Source organism: Pocillopora damicornis, chromosome 11 (genome assembly GCF_964200805.1).
Source record: "Pocillopora damicornis chromosome 11, jaPocDami1.2, whole genome shotgun sequence".
Taxonomy (NCBI): Eukaryota; Metazoa; Cnidaria; class Anthozoa; order Scleractinia; family Pocilloporidae; genus Pocillopora; species Pocillopora damicornis.
Genome location: NC_142680.1, coordinates 14,061,333 through 14,070,728, shown reverse-complemented (window position 1 = coordinate 14,070,728; position 9,396 = coordinate 14,061,333). Strand labels below are relative to the sequence as shown.

General features: G+C 36.9%; 2 pseudogenes; one reads left to right on the top strand and one right to left on the bottom strand.

Annotated features, from left to right (window-relative positions):
* LOC113681766 (uncharacterized) overlaps nt 1-2,244 on the bottom strand; it is a 2,667-nt pseudogene extending 423 nt beyond the window's left edge.
* A 2,854-nt stretch (nt 2,245-5,098) lies between these two features.
* On the top strand, nt 5,099-5,693 carry LOC149037683 (uncharacterized; annotated as a pseudogene).
* The last annotated feature ends 3,703 nt before the right edge of the window (nt 5,694-9,396 follow it).

Sequence of the window (9,396 nt, the reverse complement as noted above, 5' to 3'; positions counted from 1 at the left end):
TTTGAAATTAGAAAGCCTTTTGAGACCAGTTCCAGTTTGTGGTGGGTATGGCTGGTAACTCGCTGATATGTTCTACGCACTCTCCTCATGAAATAATCCCCACTCTCTTGGATTTTGTGGTTCCTCTTCCTGATTTTGACAACAACTGTGTGGTGACTTGGGTAGCACAATATCTTATATGAACTTTTTGACATCTTTTTCATTTTTTTCAATGGCCTTTTTCCCGGTAAAGACTCTTTTACACTTTGAAGCTATTATGAAACCAGCCTTGTGAATATACCATTCCTCACATTGCCACTGACTTGAGGTGGTGCTCTCCACCTAATCTCTTTCTACATCACTGAAGGATAACAACCTCAACACATCTTTGCTGGAGATGTTGGGACGGCCTTCAACAATCTCTTGTATTTTGGTATTCATGATACCAATCTTAGCCTTGTTAGAAGGCCCATTTTCCACTTCTGCGTGAGCTTCGGAAGTGTAGTGGAGTTTTTTGATTAGGGGCAAGATAACTGCAGGTGCATCAGTTTTTAACTGGCACACCTTTTTGGTGAATTGACGGACATATTCCTCATCTTTTGGATTCCTGTCTGTCGAAGCGGGAAAATCCCTGTCAATATACTAAAGAGAAGTGTGTTTACGTTTTCCTTTCTTGTGAGAGGGTTTTGTAAATTTTTTTGTAATTATAACCAGGTCCTTCACTTTGTATGATTTAGTATTTGCTCTAGGTTTTGTAACCCAGATACATGGGCCACTGGTTACACTATCTTTACCTCGAATGTTTTAACAAATCTTCTAAGGAATAAATGGCAGCTGCAACGTGCTTGCATCCCCCATCTCGATCACCTTTACATTTACATTTAGCTTGAAGGACATTGCCCCGGTTTGCACCTCTGCTCTCAACAATAAATCAGAGATGGTAGTATTCCTTTCCCTCGTCCGTTTTTACTTCCATAAAATTGCGCACATTGGCTACGTATAAATGAATTCCGTCCTGTTTCAAATGAGAAGTTAGTAAAGATTCCACGTAACCATCATCGAAAAGTCGACTGGATATTCTAATCCTATCGGAGACCTTTTTAACTCAAAAAGTCCCCGATTTCTTCAGAAATATTCACAAATTCCAGCTTCATCGAAAGGATAGAGTTGGAAAGTCCCTTAAGGCAATAAGACGCGGAGACCTCGAAGCAAACGACATTGAAATTTTATGGCTTGAAATCTGCCCCTGTAAATCGAAACGGCCTCTTTTTATTAACGGTATTTATGGGCTTCCGTCATGTCGGTCAGCAGACGACAAGAAGCTCGGGAAAAACATCGAAAATGTGTATCTTCTCAACAAGGAATTTTTTTTTTAACTCGACTACTTACACAATAAGAAGTTTAAAAAAAACTTATTCATAAAAACACTGATATAAATTACATGTGCAGAAGCTTTGCTGAATTACTAAACACAAACTGAATTTCAGGTCTTAAGCCAAGGAAGAAATCAATTTTCTGAGAAGAAAAACTGCTGGCGATGGCACATTGGAAAAAGGTTTCATTTAAACAAATTGAAATCTGTGTTGGCTTTTCAATTTCAATACAACTTTTGAAAATGAAATTTTGTAAAAAAGATCTAAACGGTAATAAGACAATTAACGAGTAAATCAAAAGGCCGTCACCCAAAAATAAAGGCCAGAGGGCGCTTTTGACTAATTTCAGAGTTTTTCTTTGAGCCATTACATGACAAGAGGGACGATACTAGTATACGGAAAACGAGCTGAAAATTTATCACTTTTATCACCTTGAAGAACGGTTGTTTTTTTTCAAGTACTTTGTTGTGCGTTCGGAATGTCTTGAGGTGGCTTTGGTTAACGTTCTAAAAATATGTGTACTCTACCACGGTTGTCCCGCGAGCCCAAACATGCCAGCCGATAAGGTATTTAAGAGCGTGTACTGTGGGGCTGAATTTTAGAGAAGAAAGGGACAGAGATTCCGAGAGTAAAATAAACTATTCCTAATCAGACGCCCGGTGCCTCCTGTTTGCGCCTGTGGTTTAAGCTTGTTTACCTCAACAGTCCAATAGATTGCATATTCAAAAATGTTACTTTTCCAAAAACGTTTAGCGTTTAAAATTCGGAGGAAGTAAAAAAATAATTTTTGATAACAAGGGCAAAACCGATTGAAACCGGTTTTAGCTGTTTTAAAGCTACATGTTTGAAATAATCGCCCTAACCTTGTGATATCCCTAGTGGAAAACCGCATTGCTGATAAAAAAAAAAGATAACTTAAACATTTCTTTCGCAATAAGAGTGTTGTTGTAAACCATTGTCAATATTTGGGTTTCTCTAGAAGGTTCGTAAAGTGTTCTTAAACTCGCAAATAAAATAATAAATACATAATTAATCGAACGTGGCACCAAAAAGAGATAAATTGAAACAAACAAAAAGCTGAATACGTTTACGCCTAAATTTTGCATTTTATCGGAGATTTTGCCGACTATCTTAGTCGAGCGCTTATCGAACGGGTGAATTTTAAGGCTTTGCTCACCAAAAGGTGATTCGTTACAAGTTTTGAACCTTCGTCAGACGCTCCTGCCACGCACTGGGTAAAAAGGCCAGATGTTAGTGTCATTTAAGTAAAATTAAACAACTATTAAATCCAAAGACAATTGTAAGTCATGTTTTCTAAACTTAAACATGACTTTAAAATGTACCTTTGTTTAAGTGAGGTTTAAGCATTCTTAAACGCAATTTAAATCGACATTGAGATTTAAGCTATATTTTTTTTAGAACACATGTACAGGCCATTACTTTTTATCATATATCAGTTAACTTATTTATTTATTTATTTATTTATTTATTATGTATTTAATGGAAAACTGAAGTAATTTTTTTGGTGGAACAAATTATTTTCATTTAGATTATAGGGATAGTTTCTTCCAATTATTGTTAAATTTATTGAATAATTATGGGAAAATTTGTTCCTGTAAAGCATAAATAAGCTAGGTATGTGTGACGTTTTAATTACAAATTAGAAGTATCTTTAAGAATGTGTACCAGTGAATTTAAAATAAAAGAAACTTGAAAAATGTATTGTTTAGTGTGATACGTGACCTGGTGGGTGGCAGTTTAGTAATGAAACAACAAAACAATAATATTTTCCTGATTTCACAAATTTGATCCAAAACTAAAATAAAGCAACACATTTTGAGCAGATTAATTTGCATTAAATGGTACTTTGACAACATGCAATGTTTAAGTTCTGTTTACTTCAATTAAACAGTACTTAAACATACAGGAATGTTTTGGACACATTTAATGTGAACTTGAACCTACATTATGTTTTAGCCTTAAGATAGTTACTTAAATCTTAAACATCAACTTAAACTTATTAAACCTGAGTTTAAGACAGGATTAGTCCATGTTCAAGGACACTTAAATATATCTTTTCTCCTTGTGTCGATTCAAGTATCAGTTCATTATTCAGAGGAAAACTCAATTAAACTATCAATTTATGGTATTATTAGAGTTTTGCTACTCGTTCGGGGCGGGATGGTGGGATGTTTTTTAACAAGAATATTGCAAAGAGTTTATTTCGTATTTTAGTAATATCAATATTGTTAATATAGCTTAATGGAGCCAGCACGTGCTAGCATCATATTGGGGTAATTTAGTCTAGTGAACTGAGTTGAAAACGTAAACTGTCCACCGTAAAGCGTTTAGAGGCTGGCGTTCCGAGCGTTAGCCCTTCGTCAGAGCGATTGAAGGAATTGTGGATTGTGTGTGGGTTTATATGTAGAAAATGGAGCTACACTATTGGTGGGAATATGGTGACGAGAAAACAAGAATAAATTACTTGAATGAAAAGCGCTCGTTGATACCGTGGGTATTAATCAAATTTTGTTTTAGAGTTTTGCGCACTAGAGAAAGCTTAATAAATGCAGTTTACCATAAAAATATGATTTAAGCGACTTTTCTTTTAAGGAAGTGTCAGGAGCCGGTAGGGCGTGACCGAAGGTTCTTCTATTGAGCAAAATGGCTGCATAGTCTCATTCACAAGGCATCAATCGACAAAAGTATATCAGGCTTTTTCGATATTCTGATTGGTTGTGTAGATATCGGCATCTAAAGTTGGGGTAGCTTAATATATGCAAGTCGTGTTGCGTAAAAGGATGCCACGGGACACTATCGCCTGTCATTATTCCTAGGATTTTTCGACGAAATTTGACAAAAATCAGTCAAATCTATATACCCTATGAATTCGCTCAAAGTGGTTGTATTCCTCCCAAAATCAAACATGAGATTTTAGCTCATAAAGGTTCGCAGACAACTCGCGCCACACTCGGAGATTATCTTGCCTCGTAGAACCGCAAACCAATAGGACAACGGGACCTCCTGTCGTCAATGACGATGGATCAAGGGAAAAGTAACCCATTGCAGACACTTTTTTTTTCTTTTTTTCCCGTGGAATTTCTTCCGATTTTGATTTTTCCATGAGCAAAGATGTTTCCATGAACAAAGAGCTTCCATGTGCGAATTTTGAAAAGTGCACGATGTAAACAAAATACGGAAATAAGATGAAAATCGAGCCCCAACATGAGCGGTTGCCGCGAAAATTATCTCAGGGGATTCGCCCTGGTCCGAGATTGTGACAACTTCCTGATTTATTAACTTTTATTTGAAAATACGTTTTTCTACATAATTTGGGTGCTTTTAAAGATTTAAGATTTTTTTTAGGGAAACGTTAGGTTGAATGTTTGAATTCGGTAAGTTAAATAAAAGGAAAATCGATTTTTTTTTCGGCCTCTGAATGTTTGAAGTAATCACAAGTGATATTAATATTGTTAATATAGTTTAATGAAGCCAGCACGTGCTAGCATCATATTGCATTTTACATTCGCTTATCGCTGTTCCAGTTCGACCTCCCTACCCCTAGCAGTTTGTTTTGTGTCCTAACATACGCGTTACATTCAACTGCTCATTTGAGGCCCAAACCTGTCTGCTGTTTTCCTTGTGATAAGAGACAGAGGGCATTAATTTGCATAGTTTCATTTCTGGCTCAGCGATTTCTTTCGAATTTGATTTGAGAATATATGCCTATTTCTACGTAGTACTAATCATGTTTTAGTTTATTTCTTTCATATATTTTTTTCTATTTTTTGTTTTGTTTTCTAGACGATTTCTTGAAAAAAAGAAATATAGTATGGCCGGCTGGAATCTATGGTGAAACATGGCTGAAATGTACCTACCTCATTGCTTCTATAAAAGCCATTGACGGAGGAAGCATTTTCGAAAAAACCTTCAATAACGAACATGGTCAACATGTAGAAATGGTAATGCTTCACCACTCCGAATTTCTTAAAGTGGTAAAGGAAAATTCTAACACCGAAATCACTGTGACTTTAAACCACTCCCCTTGCAGCGACTGTGCAAATAACTTAAAAACATTTTACGAAGATTACGCAGAGAATATAAAAAAAATTCATCATCCAGTTTTCATTCATATATCATAGAGAAATAGAAAAAAATAAAACTGGCCTCTGGGACTTAAACAAGGCAGGTTTCACCTTACGAGCTATGACTGGACAGTTGTGGAGTGAAGCTCATATTGACCCTGTGTCTTATTTGAATGATGCGGAACGAAACAAAATAAAGCAAAGAGACGAAGAAACTGCAAAATATCTCAAGGATAGACTTTCTCAGCCAAATTAAGTCGGACAAGATGAAGACGAGCCAAATAAAGACGCCTCTGTCGATGAATTACATACACAATTAAGAAAACTAGGATTTTATGAACGGAGTGGGCCATAATTCCCAACAGATTGCAGAGATGAGAGGAAGTACTCTTAACGTAAGGTTTCCAGCCACTGCAAACAATTCGGAGCGAGATGCTGGGATAACATTACGCCTCGCAAATCACAAAAACCAGACGATGGTTAACGGTGATTTATTACGGATGAATAGTAAACAAATAAACAGACAAAAATTGACTTAAATTCGACCGAGATTCAACCAAATTCAACCAAGATATGACCATAAACTGACATAAAAAATACAGCGAAATTCGTAAAGAAGTTATCGACGTTTCCACGACCCAGGATGGTAAAGGTGTCGTCTAGGTAACGTTTCCAGATCCTCGGAAACGTCGATAGCCTCTTACAGCATGTCGAGTTCAAATCCACCGCAGTGTTACCTTATACTAAAGGTCTGTCCGAACAGCTACGCCGCTGCTTACAACAACAAGGCGTCGCGCTGTCTTCATGTCGGAAACTACACCAAGATCAGAGCTAATGAGAACGAAAGACGCTGTTGATCGGCTAAACAGGGCGGCGTAGTTTACAGAATTCCCTGTGAATGCAGTCAAGTTTACATCAGCGAGACTGGAAGACCAATACAAGACAGAATGAAGGAGTACGACCGATACACCTGAATAGCCCGTGTTCAGACCTCCGCCGTTTCAGAGCACGCCCACAACACAACCGCTTTAGAATGAGGTTAAGTTTATTAATCGTGATCCTCACTGGCACACTAACAGGATCAAAGAGGCAATTCACATAAGACGTCACCCTAACAACACCAACAGGGACAGTGGAATAGAAATTCTTCAAGCGTGGATGCCCCACGATAAAAAAAAAAAAAGGCGGCACGACAGCGCACCGCCGAGGGAACAACTTAGTAACATCGAGGAACGAGACGCGCCGAAGACAGCCGTAAAAAAAACCCCACCAATCACAGCAGAGCATCTTGCTTTATAACAAGACCCGAAAGCACTCGACCTTATCGCTTGATGAAGACAAGCAGTATGCACATCGTGAGAAAAACGATCATACTTTACTGAGTTGAAAACGTAAATGGGGTTGGAAGCTTCTTTGAAGTTGGCGAATTTTTAACGGCTGAGCTGAAATGTTCTTAAAAACTTTCTTTAGACTTTGTTCCATCTCAATCTACCTCTGCTTTTTTCCTACTTAAATTAATAGCTACAAAAAGGGACTGCTTTAAGGGTTTGTTGACCAAGAGAAATTGAAAATGATTGTTTTAACAAAAACTGGGGGAAAATTAGTAGCACAAGGAACTAAGGGAGATCTGGTAGAGATATCAGGGCTTGTTTTCATATAATATCTGTCGTTGCTTTCGATGATGATCCTCCTTAGAGGCGTCGCAGTTTTTTAAATCTTTTTTTTTTATTTCATTTTGTACGGGCATCTTTTAATTTTGTGATCAAGTCAAATTGTTAGTAAGGGCGAGTTCCACAATCCCTGAAATGTTCCAATATTTCAAAAACTTTAAAAAGTTATCACATATAAAGGATTAGATAGATTTTGTCGCTCATTTGAAAATGAGTATTACAGAAATTATATGTCTGAGAGAACAAATTGTTAAAAAACAGAAATTAAAATGTTAAAAATAATTAATCTAACTTTGTGGGCAATTTTAATAGTTATTGTAAAGAAAGGAGATCAAATGTTACTAAAAATAGACGTTACTTAAAAAACACGTTTTTGTCTTAATAGCGTTTCTTAGTTCCCAAGATAATCACTTTTTGTCGTTCTTTGGGATGAAAATTGACAGAAGTAATCGAACAAAAGCGTGCTGTACTGATAAGTAATTATTTGGAATTGCTCCTGTTAAGATCGACCTACACAGCGTTTTACGTGATATCAAGAGCATTTTTGGCACAAATTTTCTATTGAGCTCTCTCTAAGAAAAATTACTTGTATCAATTTCGTAAAATCAAAACTTAATTCAAAATGAAGAAATACGTAAACTTTACATAGTTCTAGCATGTATGTTGAATACTTGAAGGAGTCTTTCCGTATGGTATTTATACACGAGTTGGTAAAATCGGAAATTGAACGGATGAGCGCAGCTAACGAGTGAGATTTAACCGACGAGTGCGTAAATACCATACGGACAGACTTTCCATGATGTATTTTGTTTATTATATACATACGAGGATTCAATTCTTGTAAAATGACGGTTTATTGTTAAACAGATTCTAGCAAAATCTTATAGATCGATTGTAAAAGATGTAAACCATATAAATTGCCTTGCCGATAGAAACGATGCAACACTATCGACAGCAAGTAAACAATAACAAAATGACTTGAAATAAAGCATCTTAAGCTTGAGGGTTTATAATCCTCTCTGCCTTTTCGTCTAATGGGAGAAATGAACTCCTTAAGATACATGCTTAATTTCCTCTTGATCTCCCTGCTCGATTTTTCATTTTTCTCTATTTGTTTTTGTTCTGCATGCTTTCTTTTCCACATAATCCTCCACAGAAGTTTCTTTGTCACCTTTTGTAAGCAATTTGACTTAATAAACAGCCCTGAAAGTGGATTTTAATAATTTTCCGATCGGTTTGAAAAGTGAAACGCTGCTAGTGAAGGTTGAATGAGAATTGCTTTGATATGATTCACACTCTTCTCATGTGATGCATGAGAAATTGCTTTACACTTATTCCTCAGATCAAAGAGTGGGTAATGCAGTCATAAATAAATCACCTGCTGCTCTGAAACTAATTAGAAAAAATAAGCAAAGTGAGATGGCTACGAGGTATTCGAAATATAAAAACTCCAATTCTTTCAATTTGGCTCATTTTCCCACACCGAAATTATCAGTCACGCTCAATAGAGTATAATTTCAACTGATACTGACATCCTACACTTCATCTGAAGAAGAAAGCATTCCCTATTTTCGAAAATTTGCTCAAAACATCAGGAACAACAACAAAGGTCCCCAGCTGACTATGCGTGTTGATCGCTTTGCAAGTTGTAGGAACATCGTCTCCAGGTTCCAGCCTCGTCAATTCTTCCCCCCACCCCCCTCCCCGCCTCACATACTAGTCCCTAAATCCCCTTTAAGGAACTCTTCTACGGCCACGGCTGAAGAGTTTTATCACAGTTCTTATTAAAATGAAGGGCTGGAAAATAAACTAAAGAGAGCTCCGCTTTTAGGCTTGGCTAAATCTATATATTACGATTTGAAATGGATTTTGGATTCATTCTCTAGCGGGATTCTGGATTTCAATGCCTAGTATTCTCAATTTGGTTTTGAACAATTTTTACCTTATTCAAGAATAACTTTTGCATTATTTGTGGTATTGTTGATTAATTTCAATACTTGTCCGCTGGAATGGGAACGGTGTTTAATGTGATATTAAAAACGAAAATAGACATGACGGCTTTAGACAGTTGGTAATTTCAGTTTTAGTATTCAATGACGCCGAGGGAAATAGAGCCTACCACATGCCATGCGCGCGTATGCGGTAGGCCAATTAGCCCTGCAGTCAGTGGACCTCATAGAAGATTTTGATGAACATTGTTACAACATCAGAATCGAAAATCACACTGATCTAGTTCTACAACAGCTGAACATAAGGTCAACATGGTAGCGACGCAAAAACCATCGTGAC